This window comes from Balaenoptera ricei, chromosome 11 (genome assembly GCF_028023285.1).
Source record: "Balaenoptera ricei isolate mBalRic1 chromosome 11, mBalRic1.hap2, whole genome shotgun sequence".
Classification (NCBI taxonomy): Eukaryota; Metazoa; Chordata; class Mammalia; order Artiodactyla; family Balaenopteridae; genus Balaenoptera; species Balaenoptera ricei.
The window spans coordinates 102,656,068-102,683,003 of record NC_082649.1 but is presented as its reverse complement, the minus strand read 5'-3'; the positions used below and the strand labels follow the sequence as shown (position 1 = coordinate 102,683,003).

The window sequence follows — 26,936 nt, the reverse complement described above, 5'->3', positions numbered from 1 at the left end:
GCATTAGTGTCCCTCATGTGACAAATAATACTCCGAATAGGGGAGACAGGTTGATATAAGTACAGTAATAATTTATTCAGTTTTCTTTTGTGTGCTTGCCCTCTCCCACTCACCTTGTTTACAGGAAAATAGAAAAAATTACAGGAGTATTCTTAAAAATTAAAGCAGAAAAGTGTAAAGAAGTTGAAACAATCTGAAATTCCATCTCACATGGATGATTACCATTAAAATTTTTGTAAATATTCTTCCATACATGTGTCTTTGAAAGTATATATACACATATAGATGTATGAATATGAAGTAATTGTATATAAATAGGATAATATTATAATGCTGTTTTTCTTTTGCCTCAGATATAGGTTTTGGAGATTTTTGTGTCAATAAGAGACCAGTGTTCAAGATGGTATATTTCTGTTTTGGCCGCACTGCACAGCTTGGGGGATCTTAGTTCCCTGACCAGGGATTGAACCCCAGGCCCTTGGCAGTGAAAGGGCGGAATCCTAACCACTGGACGGCCAGGCAATTCCCAAAATGGTATATTTCAAGAATGATGAGAAGCCTGCTTGCTTGAGAGAGTAAGAAGCTGGTCTGACTTCCCTGACCTTCTAGATTAGAGTAGATGTTGCTCCTCTGAGCTTCCACAGCACCCTGGTTGTCCCATTATGGCGCTTACTGCATTCCGTTGTTTGTCTGTCTACTTAAACCAAAGTCCCCCATATCTGTGTCTTTGTATTCCTTGAGCCCAGAACAGTGCCTGACACCTAGTGGACATTTCAGTATTTGCTGAATGAATGAATGACCGTATGAATGTCTTAGGTGAAGTAAGGTGGTTTGCCATGAAAAGAACTTGCTGCATGTATTCTTTAAAGCCATTTATCTCTGTTTGCTTTGATTATTCATTTACCAAGTAACGTTTTGGTATTAATTCAGTTTACCAATTAATTACCAGGGATTTTACTGCTGAGAAAAGAAGGTACCGACTGTAACCTGGTTGACAGTTATAATTCTGATTATAAATTAAAATAATAGTGCTGTGGGACAGATGAGTATGAGACTTTGCATAATATGAACCATTTTTTCCCCAGAGTATAATTATTCCTTTAGATAAGGTGGTATCCAGGTTCTGTTTGAGCGGAGATATAGGTGTGGTCTGGTGAATAGAAGGCTGGATTCAACTTTGACTCTGCCACTTATTAGCTCTGAGATATTAGGCAAGTCCCTTAACCATTTTAAGATTTAGTTTCTTTATTCGTTAAGTGAATAACTGGCTGCTCAGATCTAGCCCAACGCTAAAACTCTGTGACTATGAAATAAGAGCCATACTTTACCTTGGTCCATTGAAGCCTAACCTGTATACTCTTCTTACTATCTCACTCAAGACATGTAAATGGCCAAAAGTAAAGGCCAGGGAGTATAGTGCCTCAGACCCTTAGAAATACTACAGAATAAAGCAAGAGGTAGCACTGTGATAGTTTTTAGAGGAAGTACGAAGCTGAGAACTTCTTTTGCATTCTTTGCATTATTTCACAGCCAGTTCTAGATAAAAATAATTATCTTGTTTGTGAATAATAATATGTCATTTGGGGATGGAGAGGATGTCGATTTGGTTCCTCAGTTTTCTAGCCTTATTCTGGGTAACTTGGTGAACTAGGATTGATTATGTCCTCTTTCTTTCTCTGACTTTTTTTTTACTCTCAGTAGAAGGATCTCGAGATTCATTCTCATTGTCTGTGACACACATAGGTTAGATCAGTGATAGAAAAGAGTTGGGAGACTTGTTTTCCTTCTTCATTTTGAGTTAAAGCAAATTGCTTTACTTCTCTATGCTTGATTCTTTTTACTAATAGAAGACAAAATCTGGCTCTTCTTACATCATGTGCTTTGGGATAATGAGGTAATTCTTTGGAATCTTTTTAAAAATTTCATTTAAAAAACTTGATGTACAATTTCTAGTAAATGCATAAATCTAAGATGTATATGTAGTTTAATGAATTTTTACATATGTATGCTGCTGTATGTGTATAATTATAACTACCAGTCAGATCAAGACGTAGAACATTTTCCTCCCCCTAGAATTCCTTTATGCCCCTTTCCAGTCAGTACCCTCTTTTTGAACACTTTGAGTTCTTTATTATTCATATTAAGAAGCCAGTGAAGACAAATCTTTTATGTTTCATCAGTAATTTGAATCTTGAAACCTGTAATAATGTCTGATCTGTAGATCGTAAGGTCTTTAGCCTTTTAGAAATAGATAAGGCATAATTGTGTAAAAATGCTTTTCTAATAAAATTTTAATCCAGGCTACAGAGGGAGTAGTTTTTTTTTTAAGATTTTTTTTTTTTTTTGGACGTGGACCATTTTGTTACAATATTGCTTCTGGTTTATGTTTTGGGGTTTTGGCTGTGAGGCATGTGGGATCTTAGTTCCCTGACCAGGGATTGAACCCACAGCCCCTGCATTGGAAGGGGGAGTCGCAAACCACTGAACTGCCAGGGAAGTTCCCAGAGGGAGTAGTTTTACACTGATAAAGGGGCAGTGTTATTTACCAGCATTTTCTTTTCTGTGTAGACATTTTCCTGAAAATTTTTGGGTTGTCTGAAAGTCAGTTTATTTGGAAAGTTGTAAGTAAGTGGGAAAAGGAAAGCTGTTTGGCCAGATGAATGAAGAAGTTGTTCCAGGTCTGTGAGTTCCAGCCTTCCTTCTACCTGTGCCATTGTGTAACCCTGTGAACAAGGCCTAACCTTATTTTTTACATCTAATATTTATGCAGCGCTTTTTTGTCTGAGGCACTGTGTGTGAGTCTTTCTAAAGTGCTGTGGTGCTGGGCTTCCTTGGTGGCGCAGTGGTTAAGAAGCTGCCTGCCAATGCAAGGGACACGGGTTCGGTCCCACATGCCGTGGAGCAACTAAGCCTGTGCGCCACAACTACTGAGCTTGTGCTCTAGAGCCCGTGAGCCATAACTACTGAGCCCACGTGCCACAACTACTGAAGCCCACATGCCTAGGGCCCATGCTCTGCAACAAGGGAAGCCACGACAATGAGAAGCCTGTGCACCGCAACGAAGAGTAGCCCCCGCTCACCACAGCTAGAGAAAGCCTGTGCACGGCAACGATGACCCAACACAGCCAAATAATTAAATAAATAAAATAAAAAATAAATTTATTTAAAAAAATAAATATATAAGTAAAGTGCTGTGGTTGTGCTTTAGCCTACCTCATAGTTTAGCTATATATTATGTGATTTTGTTTACTAATTTGTATATCTATGTCTTTTATTTTAGAAGTTTTAGATTTATGGAAAAGTTAAGCAAAGATAATACATAGAGTATATCATGTACCCGTTTTCCCTGTTGGTAACATCTTGTTTTGTTAGTTTTATGGAGGTGTATTTAACATATTTTAAAATTCACCCATTTAAAGTGTACATTTCAGTTTTTAGTGTGTTCACAGAGTTGTACAATCATCACTGCACTCTAATTCCAGAATATTTTCATCACCCCCAAAAGAAACTCTGTACCAAGTTATCAGTTATTCCCCGTTTTTGCCCCCCACCCCGCCCTTGTCCTAGGTAACCACTAACCTACTTTCTGTCCCTATGGATTTGCCTCTTCTGGACATTTCATATAAATGAACTTATATAATATGTGGTTTTTTGTGACTGGTTACTTTCACATAGCATGTTTTCAAAGTTTATCCATTATGCAGCCTGTATCCATTCTTTTTCTTATTGCCAAATAGCATTCCATTGTAGGGACTTCCCTGGTGGTGCAGTGGTTAAGAATCCGCCTGCCAATGCAGGGGACACGGGTTTGATCCCTGGTCCGGGAAGATCCCACATGCCGTGGAGCAACTAAGTCCGTGCGCCACAACTACTGAGCCTGCTCTCTGGAGCCTGCGAGCCACAACTGCTGAGCCCGTGTGCCACAGTTACTGAAGCCTGCGTGCCTAGAGCCCGTGCTCTGCAACAAGAGAAGCCACCGCAGTGAGAAGCCTGCACATCGCAATGAAGAGCATCCCCTGCTAGCCGAAACTAGAGAAAGCCTGCAAGCAGCAATGAAGACCCAATGCATCCAAAAATAAATAAATAAATAAAATTTAAAAAAAAAAAAAAAAGAACATTCCATTGTATGGATGTGCCACATTTTGTTTATTCATTTTTTAGTTGATGGACCTTGATTGATTCCACTTTTTGGCCATTATGAACAGTGCCGGTGTGAAATCTGTATATAAGTTTTTGTGTAGACTACATGTACCTGCCTAGAAATGGAATTACTGAGTCCTGTGGTAACTCTTTTAACGTAAGGATTTTTGAGTAATTGCCTGCCTGGGCCATTTTACATTCCCACCAGCAATGTATGAGGGTTCCAATTTCTCTGCCTTCTCTTCAACACTTGTTATATTGTCTGTCTTTTGATTTTAGCCATCCTACTGTGCATGAAGTTGTATCTCACTGTGGTTTTGATTTGCATTTCCCTATTGATTAGTGATGTTGAGCATCTTTTCATGTGTTTATCAGCTAGTTGTATATTTGGAGAAATGTTTTTCAGATTCTTTCTCTATTTTTTAATTGGGTTATCCTAATTATATTTTAAGTTTTGTTTCACCAATGAGGTTATAAGTCACTTGAAAGATTATAAATCACTTGAAAGGTTCTAGCCTTAAACAGTAATTTTTTTTTTGTTACAAAAATTAACCTATTTATTATAGGCTAGCAACGTTTCAAATGGTGGTGCTGCTACTGGTCCTTCAATTCCTTCAGTCTTCTGATGGCAGACTTTACTGTGGCGGCAGAAGTGGTGTTGTAGGTCCAAGCACCACCAGCTACCGTTTTCATGCAGGAACCACAGTGCCAGATGCCCACAGCTCATCTGTTCATCTTGGTTTTGCCCCAGAAGGAGCAAGTGTACTTGGCGTGCTGGCTGATTTTAATTTTCTTCACCATTTTCCTGAGGGAGGCCCCATAATGGGTCATTTACCCACAGTTCCGACATTCTTGGTGCGTTTAGCCGTGTCGCTGCAACCTCGGTCCGAGCCCAGAGACCTCTAGCGTTAAACAATAATTTTAAAAATAATAATTATTTGGTGTTTCTGCTTGCCTTTACTCCTCCCACTTTTCTCAAAACAGTAAGAGAATGTCATGCAAGTTGAAGTCCCATAGTAAGCACATTTGGTTTATTTTTTCCCTTATTTGACCACACAGAAAAACAAAGATGGTTGGGAAAGCATGTTTGTTCAAATCCTAGATAGTCTACACATTCCTTGGTTAGTGGAGTAAAGTTTTTTAAAAATGCTTTTATTGCTTTCTTGATGAGAAAATTAACAGATTTGTATAGCAAATAGAAAAAAGGCCCAGATAAATATAAACCAGAAAGTTATAATTTCTATGATAATTTACAGCGATAACCAATGTTATAATTTTAATATATGTGCACTGTAGGCTGATGCAAACATACCTATAAATACATATGTGTATCTGGATAAGAGTATATATACTGTTTTGTTACAAGTTTTTTCCCCTACTGCACTTAACAATATATTATGAACAGATTTCTATCCACATAATACTTTGTGGAGTTAAATTTTGACATCAGGTTATGAAACATCTATTTCTGTGGTTGTTTCTTAATGAGGATCAGTCGATTTCTGAAGATAGGAGGGTGGAAAATGTTTAAATGTTTAACCTATGTATTTTTCAAGTTGTTGGATTTTTTGTAGATTAAATTAACTAGGGGTAATTATTTCCTACTTTGCTTTATGTCAAGAAGTACCTGCTTTTGGTGTCCAAAAAATAGTTTTTTTCAGTTGTCATTGGTGACGGATCGATGAAAAATTGTACAACTGTCCTAATGTAGGGAGATAAACTGCCATGTACCTTCATAATTCTGGAGTATGGATTATGGTATTGATAGTTATTAATGGAAAGTTTGAAATCTCTTGGAAAGTTTAACATATATTTATTGAGCACCAACTGTGTGTCAGGCACTGTAAAGGGGGAAAAAATGATCGAAGTCCTAGATATGTTTGTTTTTCAGGCAGGGATGGGGAGGGAGGCAGTGCCAAACTGCATTAGAGCAAAGTCAAAAGGTAAATTTCCTAAAATGCTAATTTATTTTTGTGGTTTATTTTATACTCAAATTACTTGCATTTCCATGTTTGTTTCATAATGACTTATTTGCAATACATTTAAACGATAAAAATGTATCTGCATATTTAAAAAAATGATTCTATAATAACAAGGAAATGTGACTTTGAAACATCACTTTTTTCTCCTTGAGTGTTTATGGCATTAATATGGTTATAATAATAGATTGTCTATGAAAATTTTGCAATGTCTATGGCAAAGTGAAGGAAATTATACTATGAGCAAGTCAGAACCTCAATAAAAATTTTAAAATAGGGTCTACAAGATTATTTTTGTTCCTTTAAATTACTGCTATCAGATTATTTTTCTGTCACTTTATCGTGTACTATATTGACATTAAATAACTGCTTTGACTGTGTGAGAAGAAATGATGAAATAATTTTTTGCAGATATATATTTAAATCGTGCAAGATTCTTTATAATTAGTTACTAAAAGTAAAAAGTCATTAAAGCTATCAGAAAAAAATCTTAAATTTCACCTGTACCTCTGAATAAGAAAGTCTGTTTTTTCCAATAGATATGTTGGAAACCAAGATGCAGTCAGGCAAAACGGGACAGTTTGGGGTTTGTATGTTTTAACCCTTTTATTCTTTTTCTCAGCCACTTAATCTCCACACATGCTTGCGGATGTTTAAATGTGAGAACAAGAAAAAAATTTTTGTTTTGATTCTGACTACTGAAAGCATTTTCTTTTTTTTTTTTTTTTCCTTTTTTTTTTCACACACACACACACACACACACACTTGAAAACATTTTCTTATTTTCTCTTATAAGAGCATTATGTAAAATGAGAGATTACACTACAGATGCTTAAGGTCTTGTAATTCTTTGATTTATTCTACTTTTTCAGTATCTTTAATACTGTTAATGGTTTACCGAGATACCCTGGAGGATGGTGTGCAGAAATTGTATTTGCATTGTACAATGTGTCTGGTTTAGAGGCAGCTGTGGTAGTCTGGAGATTAAGGTTCCAGCTCTTCCACTTGCTGGCTCTGTGACCTTCAGCATGACACTCAGGCCTCATTTTACTTATCTGTAAAATGTGATGTAACAGCAAGAACCTCACAGGATTGTTGTGAGGATCAAATGAGATAATGTGTTAAGTACTCTGAAACTGCAATGTGATGTGCGAATGTGAGGCAAGAAAAGAAGTCTCCACATCTTAATATATAAAGAGCAGTAGTTTCACATCATTAGCTTTTGTCTTCAATTTACTGTTTCTTCCTGCTTCCTATAGATTTGTTTTTAATTAGACTCGATTGGTGATTTCTTTTTCTTACCAGATTCAGCAAAAAACTGTGTGAGTGGCAAGAACCTCCCACATAGAAAGTAAGGTTATTGTACCCAGGGTGATGAGAAACACCTGCTGCAGCATTCCCAGTGGGAACCACTACATATGTAGGTGCCTGGCATTTCCTAAAATAAGGAGTTGGGTTTTTTTTGGGGTTTTTTTTAGCATTAAAAGAAAGTGAGGTATAGCTGATTTACAGTGTTATATTAGGCATAAAACAGTGATACAAAATTTTTAGAGGTTGTACTCCATTTATAGTTACTATAAAATATCGAATATATTCCCTGTGCTGTACAGTATATCCTTGTAGCTTTTTTTTTTTAACCTAATAGTTATGTTGTGCTTATTGCATAGCAAGCTCCACTCTAAGTGTTTTACATTTAATCTTCACAACAACTCTATGGGAGTAGGTACTATTGTAACCCATGAGGAAATTGAAGGTTAACAAATAACTTGTGATTGGTGCTGCAATACTTTGAAACCTTTTCTTTTTAGTGTCGTTATGTTTGCACTTCATACATTTGCAGGCTTACCACATATTTGCAAAAGACTACTTCTGTCAGGTTTCAGCAATAGGTTATTGTAAATTTTAGCTTTGATTACCTCTACAAGGCAATGATAGATTTTGGGATAAGTAAAGGTCCCAGGAGTAGTGTTTCAGTCTCTTTTTTTTTTTTTTAAGTACTTATTTTATTTATTTATTTTTAAAATTTTATTTATGTATTTATTTATTTAAGGCTGTGTTGGGTCTTCGTTTCTGTGCGAGGGCTTTCTCTAGTTGCGGCAAGCGGGGGCCACTCTTCATCGCGGTGCACGGGCCTCTCACTATCGCGGCCTCTCTTGTTGCGGAGCACAGGCTGCAGACGCGCAGGCTCAGCAGTTGTGGCTCACGGGCCCAGTTGCTCCGCGGCATGTGGGATCTTCCCAGACCAGGGCTCGAACCCGTGTCCCCTGCATTGGCAGGCAGATTCTCAACCACTGCGCCACCAGGGAAGCCCCAGTCTAACTCTTCATTAGAAAAATTTGGAACAAAGGTAGGTGTTGGTTAGGCACACTGGTGGTATTTTATAAATCCCCTATTTCTAAGAGGAATGCTTTTTTTTTTTTTCTCATCTTAATGTGTTGACATTGTGTGCATTTAGTATGGTAGCATTTCCCTTCAAAAAGTGGTTATTTAGGTATAGGTGTGCCTTTTAATCAATTGATGACATCTAGAATCAAGAAAATACAGTAGTGTTTAGACCATTTGACTTTATTTTTTAGCTAACAAGCACTATCAGTGCGCCATTCTTAGCCCCATACATAGTCTTTGCATATTAGGTACTAAGAGCTAGATTTTCTTTTAGCCGGCTAAGATTGCAGTTGCTATGGGTTCTGAGACTTGACTTTGTATCCTCACTCTTCTTTTTAGACTTCTTGTAAGGATATCTTGATCACTCAGAGACAGAAGTACCTCATTACGTGTTTTGCCTTACTAGCTACTGCTAATTTAGTGAATCAGCTAGTTGAAGAGGTAAGTTAGCAAATAATTTCACTGGGGACAGGGCCAGAATTAAAACTTGCAAGTCCAAGGGCAGTTAATGTTTACTGGGTAAATTCAAAACATTGTTTTATTTTGGGAACCCACTGCTACCTGTGTCCTTGTCCCTGTTCCCTGGCAACCATTAATGAGGTCTCCGTCTCTGTAGTTTGGTCATTTTGAGGATGCTATATAAAATGGAATCATATAGTATATAACCTTTTGAGATTGGCTTTTTTTCATTCACTAAGCATAATGCCCCTTAAAATCTATTCAAGTTGTTATGTGTACCAATATCAATAGTTCTTTCCATTTTATTGCTGAGTAGTATTCCATTGTATGGATGTACTGGAGTTAAACATTTGCCTATTGAGGGGCATTTACCTTGTTTCCAGTTTGGGGTATTGTCAGTAATGCTGCTATGAACACTCAAGTACAAGTTTCTGCGGGAACATATGTTTTACTTTCTTTGGGAGAAATGCCAAGGAGTATGATTGCTGGGGTGTATGGTAACTAAATGTTTAATTTCCTAAGAAACTACCAAAGTTTTCCGTAAGAGCTGTACCATTTTACATTCCTACCAGCAGTGTAATGAGTCCACTAATATTTTCTTATTGCTTGTTCATTCATTTGCTGTCATATTAGTGGTGGTAGATGCCGAAAATTTAAGAAAATTTTATGTGGGAAAAGTCATAAAAAATAAGGTCTATGCATTGACATAGTTATTTTAGCAGAATATACAGTTTTATTCAGGAGATTAAAATTAATAGTTCTAGATTGTTTGCTTTGGCAGTCTTTTGTTGATCCTGTTGAAGAGATTAATAACTTTGAAGAATGAGACAGGTTTTTTACTGAAGTTTCATGCTAAGTCATTTGGCTGTTTTGGAATCTAAAGAACCAGTGCTTCTTTCTTTTTAACTCTCTTAATTTCTCTAGAAATGTTTATCTTTTTCTAAATTGTTAATAATTTCTGATACTACAGCCCTTGTTTATTACAGGCTACCTTACATTTTTTTCATTCATTTGCCTTTTTATTTTGTCATGAATTATTTTATCCACTGTTTTTAATGACTTTGAATTGTTGAAACACCATTGAGAACTGTTTGCTTACCATCAAAACAGGCAATTCCCCTACGCAACCATATCTATGCACAGGCTTTACTCAGTCACTGAAATAGCATGGGGTTTTTAGGCCAAGGAAGCTATCCAAGAATTTTGTGAATAAGGCTGAGTATTGACTTTGCCAGAATTCACGGGGAAGTTATCTTTCTTCTTGTTTTGTATGGTGGAAGAGGGTTTTTCATCCAAACATTGCCCCAATGTTTTTTCCTTTTCCTACTGAGGGTTTTTTTTTTTTTTTTATGTCTAGAGATTTAAACTTCTTTTTTAAAAATTTATTTTTTTTAAATTTTAATTTTATATCAGAGTATAGTTGATTTACAATGTTCTGTTTCAGGTGTACAGCAGGGTGATTCAGTTATACACATACACACGCACACATCTATTCTTTTCCAGATTCTTTTCCTATATAGGTTATTACAGAGTATTGAGTAGAGTTCCCTGTGCTATACAGTAGGTCCTCGTTGATTGTTTTGTGTATGATAACATGTATATGTTAATCCCAACCTCCTAATTTATCCCTCCCCCCTTCCTTTCCCCTTTGGTAACCATAAGTTTGTTTTCTAAGTCCGTGAATCTGTTTCTGTTTTGTAAATAAGTTCATTTGTATCATTTTTTTTTAGATTCCACATATAAATGATATCATATGATATTCGTCTTTCTCTGTCTGACTTCACTTAGTAATGATCTTCTCTAGGTCCATCCACGTTGCTGCACATGGCATAATTTCATTCTTTTTTATGGCTGAGTAATAGTCCATTGTATATATATACAACTTTTTAAAAATAAAATTTATTATTTATTTTTGGCTGCGTTGGGTCTTCGTTGCTGCGCGTGGGCTTTCTCTAGTTGCGGTGCACAGGCTTCTCCTTGCCGTGGCTTCTCTTGTTGCAGAGCACGGGCTCTAGGCGCGCGGGCTTCAGTAGTTGTGTCTCGCGGGCTCTAGGCGCGCGGGCTTCAGTAGTTGTGTCTCGCGGGCTCTAGAGCACAGGCTCAGTTATTGTGGCGCACGGGCCTAGTTGCTACGCAGCATGTGGGATCTTCCCGGACCAGGGATGGGACCCGTGTCCCCTGCATTGGCAGGTGGATTCTTAACCACTGCACCACTAGGGAAGTCCCTGTACCACATCCTCTTTATCCATTCCTCTGTTGATGGACATTTAGGTTGCTTCCATGTCTTGGCTATTGTAATTAGCGCTGCAGTGAACATTGGGGTGCATGTATCTTTTCGAATTATGGTTTTCTCCAGTTATATGCCCAGGAGTGGAATTGCTGGATCATATGGTAGCTCTATTTTTAGTTTTTTAAGGAACCTCCATACTGTTCTCCATGGTGGCTGTACCAGTTTCCCACAACAGTGTAGGAGGGTTCCCTTTTCTCCACACCCTCTCGAGCTATATTTACTGTTTGTAGATTTTTTGATGATGGCCATTCTGACCAGTGTGAGGTGATACCTCATTGTAGTTTTGATTTGTGTTTCCCCAATAATTAGTGATATTGAGCATCTTTCCATGTGCTTTTCTAGCCATCTGTATGTCTTCTGTGAAGAAATGTCTATTTAGATCTTCTGGCCATTTTTTGATTGGGCTGTTTTTTTGATATTGAGCTGCATGAGCTGTTGTATATTTTGGAGATTAATCTGTTGTCGGTCTCATCTTTTGCAAATATTTTCTCCCATTCCGAGGGTTGTCTTTTTGTTTTGGGTATGGTTTCCTTTGCTGTGCAAAAGCTTTTAAGTTTAATTAGGTCCCACTTGTTTATTTTTGTTTTTATTTTCATTACTCTAGGAGGTGAATCCAAAAAGATATTGCTGAGATTTATGCCAAAGAGTGTTCTGCCTATGTTTTCCTCTAAGAGTTTTATAGTATCCAGTCTTACATTTAGGTCTTTAGTCCATTTTGAGTTTATTTTTGTGTATGGTGTTAGTGTTCTAATTTCTTTCTTTTACATGTGGCCAGTTTTCCCACCACTTATTGAAGAAACTGTCTCTTCTCCCTTGTATATTCTTGCCTCCTTTGTCATAGATTAATTGACCATAGATGTATGGGTAAACTTGTTTAAATGTTATTTTTTGGTAGACTTTTATTTTCAGTAATTTGTTTTGAGATAAGTTGAGTAAGAGGTTCAGATTCCAAGACAAACCGGGGGTTTATCTTTGCTTTGGGACTTGACAGCGAGATGTTAAAAAAATAATAATTTTGTTTTGAAAATTGTAATCAAACTTAGATTTAGATTGCTTTATTTTAGAGTATTCAGTGGAGTTTGATTTTTTGATGGTTTCCTCATGTAAATAGGAAGCCAGCAGAAGGAGGCCTGTGATGAATAAACTTCATTATCTCTGCTAAAGGGACCTTGTTAAAGGAAATTAGATGTAGTAAGGATCCTGACGATGGGAGCTTGACCTAGTATTGAATGTTCTGTGATTCCAGGCACCTGAACTTTGACCTAGGCAATGTGGACCATGTTTGATGGTTCTTGAGCGTGGTTCATGCATTTGATCATTCATGCAACATATTTTTATTGAACTAACCAGGCATTGGGGATATAATGTGGAGGAAAACCTGATGTGATACTATCCCCCATGGAACCTATGGGCTAGTGGAGGAAATACATATTAATATTAAATTAAATGTAAAATTATAACTGCAGCAGTGGTATAAGTGATATTAGTGAAATTTGACCAGGTTAGAAAATGCATCCTCAAGAAATGATACTTCTGCTATGATTTGATGGAAGAGTAGGTATTGACTTGGCAAAGAGAGGAAGGATGGTTGTCCAGGCAGAAGGAACAGCAGGTGCAAAGGCCCTGTGGTAGAAGGGAAAATGGTGAAATGAGGCTAGTGTGGCCTGAGAAGTGACAGCTAGAGGGAGAATGAAATGGTTTGAGGTGGAGAGATAGGCCTGCTCTTGCAGGTTTTTATTAAAGGTTATGTTAAGTTTTTGCCTTTATTCTAAGAGGAACAAGGAACCGTTAGAGGGTTTTAAGCAAGAAAGGACAAGGTCAGACTTGTTTTGTTTTTTCTTTTTGGCTGTGCCACATGGCTTCCGGGATCTCAGTTCCCCAACCAGGGATTGAACCTGGGGCCACTGCAGTGAAAGCCTGGAATCCTAATGACTAGGCAACCAGGGAACTCCCCAGACTTGCTTTTTGATGTGAACATTTTTTACCTCAAGGCAGAGAATAGATTGAGGTGCACCAGAGTGGAGGCAGAGATACTGGTTAGGAACTTAGTCTAGTTCAGGTGAGAGATAATGGTGACTTACTTAGACAAGAGTGGTGTTGGTGGAGAGGATAAAAAGGAATTAATTCAGGAATGTTTAGGAGACGTGGTGATCATTTTGTAATGTATAGAAACATCGAATCACTATGTTGTACATCAGGAACTTACATAGTGTAGGTCAACTATACTTCAGCAAACAAACTTATAGAAAAAAAGATCAGATTTGTGGTTACCAGAGGTGGGGGGAGGGGGAATTGGATGAAGGTGGTGAAAAAGTACAAACAGAAGGAGATGTCTTAGTGCAGGAGAGAACTCATTGGTTAAATTTAGATATACCCTCTTATTGTGTTTAGTTCGATAGTTTTGTTCTTAAGATGCAAATAAATACATATGTGAGAATTGCTTTTCCATACTGGTATGCTTATCAGTACTTTCCCCATCCTGTAGGTTTTTACATGTGTTGATGTGTACTGCAGTTTTAACCAAAGAGTAGGCATTAGATAATATTTCCTGAATGAATGACTAGATCAGTAATTTTAACGCTTTCCAGAAATAGTGTTCTCCTGCTCATGTTTCTCATGTTGGCAAATAATTAAGGCTGCGTTATTAATTGATATTTGCACTTAATTAATAACAGTGTACTCTCCCTACCCAACAACCCCTTCCCCTTCTATAAGCCATGACTTGATTGCTCAGAAGCATGTTACCCAATGGAATCAACGTAGAAAATTAAAAATAGCTATCTGCATGGTATTATTTAGCTTTGAGTTATTTTGTTCTCTACTTACGCTAGCTGGTTTATAATTTGATGAAAGTAGCATATTTGAGTATTTTCTTATTCTTTTGATCATTAAAAAAACTAAAATATATTGAATTTTCATTGTTGTCTTTTTAAAATTTATTTATTGATTTTATTTTATTTATTTTTGGCTTCGTTGGGTCTTTGTTGCTGAGCACAGGCTTTCTCTAGTTGGGTGAGCGGGGGCTACTCTTCATTGCATTGCGTGGGCTTCTCATTGCGGTGGCTTCTCTTGTTGTGGAGCATGGGCTCTAGGTGCACGGGCTCAGTAGTTGTGGCGCACGAGCTTATTTGCTCCGCGGCATGTGGGATCTTCCCAGACAAGGGCTCGAACCTGTGTACCCTGCATTGGCAGGCGGATTCTTAGCTACTGCACCACTAAGGAAGTCCCCTCGTTGTTGTCTTTTATAACTAAGTTGCCTTCATTTCTGTTGAGCAGATGCTTGTTCGAAGGGATTTAAATGACAAGCTTTTTCTGTTTTTGATCCACTCAGCTGACAGCTTTATTTTTCTTTCCTCAAAAGCCAGAACTAGGCCTACAGGAAGGAAAGGAACGTAAGCCAGAGCCAAAGGCTGGTGTTGCATAGGCCTGTGGGGGTGCATATTCAGAAGCTTTGCAGTTGGTTGGCCTGGATCTGTCAAAACAGGTTTGGTTGGTTCTGGCTGTGCCATGGTTTATTTATATGCTTCTGAGTAGTGATCTTGGGAATGAATGCATTATGAGTACAGTTTGGAAAGTTGTTGTATCGATTGCTTAGGGAGGAAAAAAAAAAACCCACCCGAGAAACCCCACTGTTGAACAGGTCTTGGGTTCACTGATTTAATTTTCTCTGAGTGCCGTCCAGTGAGTAAACCTTTGCCTCATCTCAGCAGCAACTGCCAGTTTTCTGGATGCAAGTTAGTTCATGGAAGAGACTTTGTGTGATAGGAAGACAAAATGTGAAATTAAATATATCTTAGCTCTGGCCTAAGTAGATATTGTTAAACATGAGTGAGTTGGATATAAAATAAGCTTTCTCTTCTGGTTTCAGGAAAGCATAGTGGAAAAAAATGTAGGATTCTTTTCTAATTTCTGTTGATCCAGCTAGGATATTACGTCTTGCGTTTTTAAGGCATTCAAACATTTGTTCAGTTGAATTGTGGGAAAAGGATAGACAGAAGAACAGGACATTCTATGTTTGAACATTGTTAAGTAGAAGAACATGAATTGGTGAGGTAGTTGTATCCTTCTACATTTTTGACTATCAGGATTTAGATTTTGTTACAGATTATGCAATTATATTTACAAAAGAAATGCAGACATTTCAGTAAAGTACTAACAGTTTTCAGATGAGACCTAATCTGAGTGTTAATTAGAAAAGAATTTACAATTTTGCATTAAATGTAATCCTTCTTAAATCTTACTATTAAATTTACTTTATGATCACGATGAGGTACATTTTTTTAAAAATAATTTTTATTGCATTTTTTATAGTTGGTTTACAATGTTGTGTTAGTTTCAAGTGTACAGCAAGGTGATTCAGTTATATATGTACACATATATATATATATATATTTTTTTTTTTCTTTTTCAGATTCTTTTGCCATATAGGTTATTACAGAGTACTGAGTAGAGTTCCATGTGCTATACAGTAGGTCCTTATTAGTTATCTGTTTTACATATAGTAGTATGTATATCTCAATTCCAGTCTCCCAATTTATCCCTCTCCCCCTTACCCCTTGGTAACTATAAGTTTGTTTTCTACATCTGTAACTCTATTTCTGTTTTGCAGATAAGTTCATTCGTACCCTTTTTTTAGATTCCACATATAAATGATATCATATGATATTTATCTTTCTCTGACTTCACTCAGTATGACAATCTCTAGGTCCATCCATGTTGCTGCAAATGGCATTATTTCATTCTTTTTTTATGCCTGAGTAATATTCCATTGTGTATATATACCATGTTTTCTTTATCCATTCCTCTGTTGATGGACATTTAGGTTACTTCCATGTCTTGGCTATTGTAAATAGTACTGCAGTGAACATTGGGGTGCATGTATCTTTTCGAATTACGGTTTTCTCCGGATATATGCCCAGGAGTGGGATTGCTGGATCATATGGTAGCTCTATTTTTAGTTTTTTAAGGAACCTCCATACTGTTCTCCATGGTGGCTGTACCAGTTTCCCACAGCAGTGTAGGAGGGTTCCTTTGTCTCCACACCCTCTCCAGCATTTACTGTTTGTAGATTTTTTGATGATGGCCATTCTGACCAGTGTGAGGTGATACCTCATTGTAGTTTTGATTTGTGTTTCCCTAATAATTAGTTATGTTGAGCATCTTTTCATGTACTTTTTAGCCATCTGAACGTCTTCTTTGGAGAATTTTTTTTTTTTAATTTGTTTATTTTTGGCTGCGTTGGGTCTTTGTTGCTGTGCGTGGGCTTCCTCTACTTGTGGTGAGCGGGGGCTACTCTTTGTTGTGGTGCGTGGGCTTCTCACTGAGGTGGCTTCTCTTGTTGCGGAGCATAGGCTCTAGGCACACGGGCTTCAGTCGTTGTGGCTCGCAGGGTCTAGAGTGCAGGCTCAGTAGTTGTGGCGCACGGGCTTAGCTGCTCCGCGGCATGTGGGATCTTCCCAGACCAGGGCTTGAACCCATGTCCCCTACGTTGGCAGGTGGATTCTTAACCACTGCGCCACCAGGGAAGCCCTGGAGAAATATTTATTTAGATGTTTTGCCCATTTTTTGATTGGGTTTTTTGGTTGATATTGAGCTGCATGAGCTGTTTGTATATTTTGGAGATTGATCCCTTGTTGCTCGCTTCGTTTGCAAATATTTTCTCCCATTCTGTGGGTTGTCTTTTCGTTTTGTTTATGGTTTCCTTTGCTGTGCAAAAGCTTTTAAGTTTAATCAGGTCCCATTTGTTTACTTTTGTTTTTATTTTCATTACTCTAGGAGGTGGATCCAAAAAGATATTGCTGTGATTTATGTCAAAGAGTGTTTTCCTCTAAGAGTTTTATAGTATCCAGTCTTACATCTAGGTCTTTAATCCATTTTGAGTTTATTTTTGTGTATGGTGTTAGGGAGTGTTCTAATTACATTTGTTTACATGTAGCTGTCCAGTTTTCCCAGTGCCACTTATTGAAGAGACTGTCTTTTCTCCGTTGTATCTTTTTGCCTCCTTTGTCATAGATTAGGTGACCATAGGTGCATGGGTTTATCTCTGGACTTTCTATCATGTTTCATTGATCTATATTTCTGTTTTTGTGCCAGTACTACACTGTTTTGATTTCTGTAGCTTTGTGGTATAGTCTGAAGTCAGGGAGCCTGATTCCTCCAGCTTCATTTTTCTTTCTCAAGATTGCTTGGGGACGCAGACATAGAGAATGGACTTGAGGACATGGAGAGGAGGAAGGGTAAGCTGGGACGAAGTGAGAGAGTGACACTGACATATATACACTACCATATGTAAAATAGATAGCTAGTGGGAAGCAGCCACATAGCACAGGGAGATCAGCTTGGTGCTTTGTGACCACCTAGAGGGGTGGGATAGGGAGGGTGGGAGGGAGATGTAAGAGGGAGGGGATATGGAGATACATGTATACATATAGCTGGTTCACTTTGTTATACAGCAGAAACTAACACAACAGTGTAAAGCAATTATACTCCAATAAACATGTTAAAATAAAAAAAAAAAGATTGCTTTGGCTATTTGTGGTCTTTTGTGTTTCCATACAAATTGTAAAATTTTTTGTTCTAATTCTGTGAAAAATGCCATTGGTAATTTGATAGGGATTGCATTGAATCTGTAGATTGCTTTGAGTAGTTTAGTCACTTTGACAGTATTGATTATTCCAATCTAAGAACATGGTATATCTCTCCATCTGTTTGTGTCATCTTTGATTTCTTTCATCAGTATCTTATAGTTTTCTGAGTACAGGTCTTTTGTCTCCTTAGGTAGGTTTATTCCTGGGTATTTTATTCTTTTTGATGCCATGGTAAATGGGATTGTTTCCTTGATTTCTCTTACTCATCTTTCGTTGTTAGTATATAGGAATGCAAGAGACTTCTGTGTATTAATTTTGTATCCTGCAGCTTTACCAAATTCATTGTTGTGCTCTAGTAGTTTTCTGGTAGCATCTTTAGAATTTTCTATATACAGTGTCATGTCATCTGCAAATAGTGACAGTTTTACTTCTTTTCCAATTTGGATTCCTTTTATTATTACTTTTTTCTTCTCTGATTACTGTGGTTAGGACTTCCAAAACTATGTTGAGTAAAAGTGGCGAGAGCGGACATCCTTGTCTTGTTCCTGATCTTAGAGGAAATGCTTTCAGTCTTTCACTGTTGAGAAAGACATTTGCTGTGGGTTTGTCATATATGGCCTTTATTATGTTGAGGTAGGTTTACTCTGTGCCCACTTTCTGGAGAGTTTTTATCATAAATGGGTGTTGAGTTTTGTCAAAAGCTTTTTCTGCATCTATTGAGATGATCATATGGTTTTTATTCTTCAATTTGTTGAGGTGGTGTATCACACTGATTGATTTGCTGATATTGAAAAATCCTTGCATCCCTGGGATAAATCCCACTTGATCATGGTGTATGATCCTTTTAATGTGTTGTTGGATTCGGTTTGCTAGTATTCTGTTGAGGATTTTTGTGTCTATGTTCATCAGTGATATTGGCCTGTAATTTCCTTTTTTTGTGATATCTTTGTCTGGTTTTGGTATCAGGGTGATGGTGGCCTCGTAGAATGAGCTTGGGAGTGTTCCTTCCTCTGCGATTTTTTGAAAGAGTTTCAGAAGGGTAGGTGTTAACTCTTCTCTAAATGTTTGATAGCATATGCCTATGAAGCCATCTGGTCCCGGACTTTTGCTTGTTGGAAGAGTTTAATCACAGTTTCAATTTCAGTACTTGTAATTGGTCTGTTCATATTTTCTGCTTCTTCCTGGTTCAGTCTTGGAAGGTTGTGCCTTTCTAAGAATTTGTCCATTTCTTCTCAGTCCATTTTATTGGTGTATACTTGCCTGTAGTAGTCTCTTATGATCCTTTGTATTTCTGCGGTGTCCATTGTAACTTCTCCTTTTTCATTTCTAATTTTATTGATTTGAGTCCTCTTCCTTTTTTTCTTGATGAGTCTGGCTAAAGGTTTATCAATGTTCTTCATCCTCTCAAAGAACCAGCTTTTAGTTTCATTGATCTTTGCTGTTGTTTTCTTCGTCCCTATTTCATTTATTTCTGCTCTGATCTTTATGATTTCTTTCCTTCTACTAACTTAGGGTTTTTTTGTGTGTGTGTGTACACATTTAGTTTTATTGTAACAAAGCAACTTGTACACTTCTAACGTTTAAAACTGAGCATCATCTTTCCTTCCCAGTGAAACAAAAAGAAAAATTTAAAAATAAACAGGAACAAAACTACAATAGAGAATGTCAATTGCAAATAAGATCCTACAGGTTCTGCTGATTCTCCCATTGAGTGGCAGGGCTCAAGTCATCATTAGGAGAGAATTTTATTTTAAAAGTGTCATCTTAAACTGCAGGGATGTCCGTTAAACATCACAATTAAACATGCCAGAGGAGAAGCCATGTTGTCAAAATGCCCACTTAACCCACCCAGACATCTCAAACCCATCCTTTGCTGACCTTCTATAACCCCATTTTTTAAAGTTTTTTTTTTTCTTTTTTTAAACAAGAGAAAGTAGGCAGATACATGTTGGTAAATGCTAACTGTCCATATTCACATAGAGCCACAGTGCAATCTCTGAGCCCAATATACAGAGAAAGGAGGAAAAAAGCTAGAATTCTATGCACTACTACACAGGGGCCTAGCACCCTCCAGCTTCCAGCAGAGCTAAGGGAGCAGAAGGCTTTTCTTTTTTCCCACAGAGCATGGTGGTGTTGATTCCATAAAGTTTTTGTTGAGACAAGAAGGGATAAAAATGAATTTGGAACAGAAAGGCGTAGAGATTCTTTTCCCACTGAATTCTGTTCAAGGTATTTCCCCCCAAAATAAGTTGTGAGCCATGGTATAAAGGAGAAAAGAAACCTCAAAAACAGGGCGACTGAGCACAAGAGGAGGAGAAAAAAAAAAAAAAAGACTGCAACTTGCTCCCAGGGACTGGAGAAAATTAAAAAAGGAAGGTTGGAATCCATCAGTGTTCCATTAGTCATCTTCTCCTTCATCTTCCTTCATCCTTATCCCCTTCTTCATCAATATCTTCCAATCCTTCTTCCTCTTCATCATCATCGTCACCTTCTTCTCCTTCCCTTTCCTCATCATCCATGTCCGGAACCAAGTAGTACTGTAATGGATTTGGCCAAATATCATCTTTGATGACCTCTCCTAACTCATCTGCTCCTGCATCAGAATGATCAGTAAACCAGGTGAAGAAGCTTTCTGGTTCCTTATGCTGTCTCATCCTGCTGGCTTTATTCTGCGTTTGACTTGAACGTTTTGTCGCATCCTTTCCGGATTTCCATTTGATTTCAGTGGACTTTGAAGATGGATCACCAGTCTCATTCCGATGAAGTTCTTTGGCTAGAACTTTATTTTCGAAGTAAGGGTTTTCATCAAAATAATCTATTCTGTAACCTGATTTAATATCTCCAAATTCTGTCACTTCAACTCCTGTCAAATAATGCAGCGCCTCTTCATCCTCCTCCCCAAGCAGTACAGACACTTGTGGATGGTTAACAGATGTTGTTACCCAAAAATGTGGGGTTTTGGCGATCAATTCTGACCTCTTCTGAAGAAATGGTTGGCGGAGTTTGTTATATTTCTGTTCGGCTTTCAAAATCTCCTCACGGGCTTGTTGGTTAAGTCTGTCTATTTTCATTTTGTACTTCATCAGTATGTTCAATTGCTTCTTGCTATTCCTTTTCTTCCTTCGGCAAGTTCGGAGAAGCAGATGTTTCCTCTGGCCTGGAGGCAGGAGTCAGTCTCGGTTTCTTTGGTTTCTTTGCTTGGGGTGGAAGTGAAAACTGGGGTTTGGGGGCCATGCTGGGAGAAAAGCCAAGAATCCACCCAAGGAAAGAGGCTCGTACCAGGAGCTCTGAGAACTTTAACTTTGGGTTTTGTTTGTTCTTCTTTCTCTAGTTGCTTTAGGTGTAAGGCGAGGTTGGAGGTACATGTTTAATAGTAGTTTAAAAAAAAAAAAGCAGCTAACACTTACTGAGTATTTGCTTACTTCTTGCCAGGCACTATATAAAGTACTTTCCATGCATGCGTTGTCTCATTTATTCTTTACGGTAACCCCATGAGATGGGAAATATTTTTATCCATACTTCAGAAATCAAATTAAGTAATTTGCTCAAGGACTCACAGTTAGTAGGCAAGTGAGCCATAATAGCATGTACTGCACGTCTTAAAATTTTACTTCATTTAAGAAATACTGAAAGGTTTTGTATGAAAGTCTGATTTCAGTAGACCATTTTGTTTCAGCTTTGAGGAATTTATATCTTTAGGATTGTTGAGAATCATACAAAGTAAATTATTCAGAGCTACAGAAAATGTTTTGTAGTATATGGTAATATTTCATTTGTTTAATATTGAAAGGGGATAAAGAGTTGTAAATGTTTCCAGATTGGTAAAGTTTACCTCTTGTTGAAGAAACATAGCTTTCAAAGAAATTAACCATTTTAGAATAGTAATTTTTCTGAAAGGTGTGTTCCTTTTTGACCTTGTAAGAAAAAATTTTTCACCCTCTTAAAGACAGTTTTCTGTGTACGATGAATCTGTTCTTTTTTTTTTTTTAAATTTTTTGGCTGCACCCCGTGGCATGTGGGATCTTAGTTCCCCAACCAGGGATCGAACCTGGGCCCCCTGCATTGGTGGCGCAGAATCTTAACCACTGGACTGCTAGGGAAGTCCCTAATGAATCTGTTCTTGATAACTCAGGGCTTTTGTTAGGACCATCAGTTAATTTATTTCACTGTAATGCACTACTTTTTTTCTTTTCCCTTGCTCTAAGTTCTCTTATTGTTTGTGCACACTGCTTCTTATAATTCTTTTATTTAAATAAATGTAACAATTAATATGTAAATCAAGAATTAGATTGGCCTCACCTGTAAAGAAGCATTCAGTTCACCAGATTCTGGGGGGAAAAAAAGAAGATAGTATTCTTATAGCTACCATTAATTGCGTACTTCCAAATTTGGCAGAGATGATTTTCATGTATTATTTCTTTTAATTCTTACAACAACCATATGAATTAGATGTTATTATAGAAAATGAGACTGAGGCTTAGAAAGCCAAGACTCCCTTTGCTACCAGTTATTGAAACTGACAATCAAATTTAGGACTGATTGTTTCTAAAGTAGATTCTTATCTACTATTTCATACTCCTTGCATTTGTTTCCTGATTGTTTCACAGTTCTTGGCTCAGTGTTGAGTATGTACGTGTTCAAAACTAATGTTTGTTTCTTTATCACTTTATTAAAAATTTTTTAATTTTAATGAAGTATAATTAACATGCAGTAAGTTGCACATAAAGTTTTTAATTTAGTGAGTTTTGACATAAGTATACACTTTTGAAACCATCACCATAATCAAGATAAATATTTTCATCACCCCCCCAAAGTTTCCCCTTGTCCCTTGTAATCCATCTTTCCCTCCAATTCCATCCACAGGCAACCACTGTAGGTTAATTTTATATGCATACATATGTATATATATTATATATAATTTTTTATATAACTGGAATCATAAAGCTTGTATTTTTGCTTGGCTTCTTTTACTCAGCATAATGCTTTTGAAGTTCATTGATGTTATTGCATGTGTTGATCTTTTTTTTTTTTTAGTTTTTATTGCTGAGCACTGTTCTGTCGTATGGATTGTTATCCATCTAGTTTGGGGGCTATTTTAAATAAAGCTGCTGTAAACGTCTATGTACAAGTCTTTGGATGTATGTTTTCATTTCTCTTGGGTAAAAATCTGGAATGGAATGGATGGGTCATATGGAGGGTGTTTGTTAAATTTTTTAAGAAAGTGCTGTTAGCTTCCTATTACTGTAACAAATGACCACAAACTTAATGGCTTAAAACAACACATGTTTACTGTCCTACATTTCTGGGGGCCAGAAGTCTGAAATGGATCTCACTAGGCTAAAATCAAGATGTTGGCAAGGCTGTATTTTTTCTGGAGATTCTAGGGGAGAATCCTATTTTCTTGCCTCTTTCCGACGTCTAGAGGCTGTTTATACTCCTTGGTTCATGACCCCCTTTCATCTTCAAAATATAATCATACCGACCTCTCTTTCTGTGTCCCATCGCCTCTGACTCTGACTCTCTTGCCTCCCTCTTTCACTTATAAGGACCTATGTGATTACATTGAGCCCACCTGGATAATGCAGGATAACCTCCCAGTGTCAAAATCTTTGACTCCATCACGTCTGCACAGTCTCTCTTGTCAGGTAAGGCAACATATTCACAGGATAGAAACATCTTTGGGGGGCCCTTCTGCCTACCATACTGCCATACATTTTCCAAAGAGGTTATACCATTTAGTATTAGCACTAGCTGCAGTTGCTCCACATCCTCTCTGATACTTAGTTGAGTGATCTTTTAAATCAATTTAATTAAAAGAATTTTAATTTTCATTTTGAAATAATTTCAAATCTATAAAGAGTTGCAAAACTAGTACAAAGAATACCCCGAATTCTTCACCCAGAGTCCCCAAAGTTCACATTTTATTGATCACAGTACAATTACCAAAATCAGGAAGTGAACATCAGTACAATACTGTTATCTAACCTATAAATCCTGTTCAAATTTTGCCAGTTATCTTTTCTTTTGTTTCCTGGTCCCAGATCCAGGGCAGAGTCCATATAGTCTCCTTTAATTTGGGACGGTTCCTCAGTCTTTCTTTAACTTTCGTGAGTTAGACCAGTATTAAACTGGTATTAGGCCTCCTTTATACTTAGATTATTGAGGACCCCAAAAAGCTTTTGTTTATTTGGGTTATGTTTATTGATATTTACTGTATTAGCAATCAAAACAGATTTTAAAGAATAATTAATTTTAGAAATAATAAACCCATTACATGTTAATATAAATAACACGTCATTTTCTAAAATAATATTTAATAAGAGTAGGATTATTTTACATTTTTGCCAATCTCTTTAATGTCTGACTTCATACAAGACAGCTAGATTCTTATATCCCATTAGCCCCAAGAGCCATGAGAACGTCATGTTATCTTCATGAGAGGGTGAAAGTGAAAAAGGCAAAAAATGTCTCAATATTATCATAAGGGTTATTAGTCTGTTGTTTTCTTGAGGTGGTTTTGTCTGGTTTTGGTATCAGTAATGCTGGCTTCATAGGATGATTAGGAAGTATTCCCTCCTCTTCAATTTTTTGGAAAAGTTTAAGAAAGATTGGTATTAGTTCTTTAAATGTTTGGTAGAATTGACCAGTGAAGCAAATCAAGTCAGGACTTTTATTTGTCAGGAGATTTTTGATTACTGATTCAATCTCCTTACTCTTTATAGGTCTATTTTTCTAGTTCCTCTTTTTTTTTTTTTTAATATAAATTTATTTATTTATTTATGGCTGTGTTGGGTGTTTTGTTGCTGTGCGCAGGCTCTCTGTAGTTGTGGCGAGCGGGGGCTACTCTTTGTTGTGGTGCGTGGGCTTCTCATTGCGGTGGCTTCTCTTGTTGCGGAGCACGGGCTCTAGGCACGCGGGCTTCAGTAGCTGTGGCTCGTGGGCTCTAGAGCACAGGCTCAGTAGTTGTGGCGCATGGGCTTAGTTGCTCTGCATCATGTGGGATTTTCCCGGACCAGGGCTCGAACCTGTGTCCCCTGCATTGGCAGGCGGATTCTTAGCCACTGCGCCACCAGGGAAGTCCCCTTCTATTTCTTCTTGATTTAGTCTTGGTAGATTTTGTGTTTCTAGGAATTTGTGAGCTAATATATGGTCTGTCCTGGAAAATGTCCCATGTGAACTTGAGAAGAATGTGTATGCAGTTGCTTTTGGATGTCCTAGTCTTTAGTGTGTTGCTCCCGGTAGTGGGGAGAAGGATTGGGAGAACAGGATACCAGTCCTTTAAATAAATCCCTTGGAAGTCACTTAGCTGGAGAGGGAGGGCCTTGCAACTGCAGGGGGTTGGGGGGGGTGGGGAGGTAAGGTGCAACAAAAATGGGCACCTGTCTCTTTGCATCTTTGTGATCAGAAGCAATAATCAGTGATCAGGGCATACATAGATCTGTGATATTTGGAAGACAGGGTCTTTTTTTTTGCCCACCCTAGCTCCCACAAGCTGTGTCCAAGCTGTTGTAGGAACCTTGCTCAGCTCACGTCCATGTTGCTGGAGGAAGCTGTGTAGCTGCTACAGTGCTAAGAGTTGAAATTGAAATTAAATGCAACTTATTGTCCAAGCCTTCCCCCCTGGAAGATCCAAGCCTTAAATAGACTCCATAGTTCCAAAATACATCAGATAGAGTCTGCCAGTGCATTTGCTGTCTAGCAGTTATCAACTACTTACTGGACAGTCTCACTTTGACCATATTTCTCACTTTAATGAAACACTGTATCTTAGTATTTTGTATTCTCATGTTTGCGTGTTCATTCATTCATAGAACAGTTTAAGCTAAGGCACTATAACTACCTGTTCTTTGTAGTCACTGTAAGGTCCTCTTGCTTTGGCCGTATTTACTGAATAAACTCAAGGAAGTGTGATAAAACTATATTTGTGACTGAAGAGATTACATTTTTCAAAGTAGTAGATGTCTATTGAACTTCCTTGATTATATCTTTCTCATTTCTGTCTCAAGAGAAAGATTTGTTTTGAGTGTGAATGACTGGGCTGGGAAAAGATGTTGCTAAATCACAAATCCCCTTAGGAGGTAGCTGGAAAAATGTTGTCCCTTATAAAATAGAAGCATGAGAAGAAATAATGACTTCAAGAATAGAACTGTTGAATAAATTTGCAGTGTAGCAAAGCATAAAGTATGTGTTACCATTGAAACCATCTCAAATGACCTACAGTGAAGGAGAAAGAGCATAAGTTAGAGACTTTTTTAAAATCTGAAAAACATGACTAAGTTTCATTTCTAAACTTTGTGTTCATCCATTTACTCTAGAGAGATTTACGACTGGCTCTGTGGCAGTTGAGCAAAATTTGACATTCTGAAGGCGTATTGAAATGTAACATATGTTATATGTTTATTATGAGTGTTTTTTCCTTTTTCTTTTGAATGACATATTGTGACTGCTTGATGATGTAAGAAATTTGAAATCAGGATTTTTAAAAAATTGAAGTATAGTTGATTTACAGTGTTGTGTTAGTTTCAGGTGTACAGCAAAGTGATTCAATTATACACACACACACACACACACACACACACATACACACATATCTGTTCTTTTTCAGATTCTTTTCCATTTTAGGTTATTACAAGATATTGAACATAGCTCCCTGTGCTATACAGTAGGCCTTGTTTATCTGTTTTATATATAGTAGTGTGTATCTGTTAAGCCCAAAGTCCCAGTTTATCCCTACCCCCTTTCCGCTTTGGCAAGCGTAAATTTGTTTTCTCTGTCTGTGAGTCTGTTTCTGTTTTGTAAATAAGTTTATTTCATTCTTTTTTATGGCTGAGTAATAGTCCATTTTATACATAATACCACATCTTCTTTATCCATTCATCTGTTGATGGACATTTAGGTTGCTTCCATGTTTTGGCTGTTGTAACTAGTGCTGCTATGAATATTGGGGTGCATGTATCTTTTTTTTTTTTTTAATTTTATTTATGGCTGTGTTGGGTCTTCGTTTCTCTGCGAGGGCTTTCTCTAGTTGTGGCAAGTGGGGGCCACTCTTCATCGTGGTGCGCGGGCCTCTCACTATCGCGGCCTCTCTTGTTGCGG

General features: G+C 37.5%; 1 protein-coding gene and 1 pseudogene across 2 annotated transcripts in view; one reads left to right on the top strand and one right to left on the bottom strand.

The window, feature by feature from the left end:
• The window catches only part of TMCC1 (transmembrane and coiled-coil domain family 1), a 220,876-nt gene that overhangs the window by 31,836 nt on the left and 162,104 nt on the right, over window positions 1-26,936 (top strand). The window contains exon 2 of one of the 2 annotated variants that reach the window (XM_059940439.1): window positions 23,387-23,485. The exons of the other annotated variant lie outside the window; for it this stretch is intronic. The gene's annotated coding sequence lies outside the window, so the exon portion shown is untranslated. The remainder of the gene's footprint in view (window positions 1-23,386; window positions 23,486-26,936) is intronic. 2 annotated transcript variants of the gene reach the window in all.
• On the bottom strand, window positions 20,155-21,074 carry LOC132374208 (protein SET-like; annotated as a pseudogene).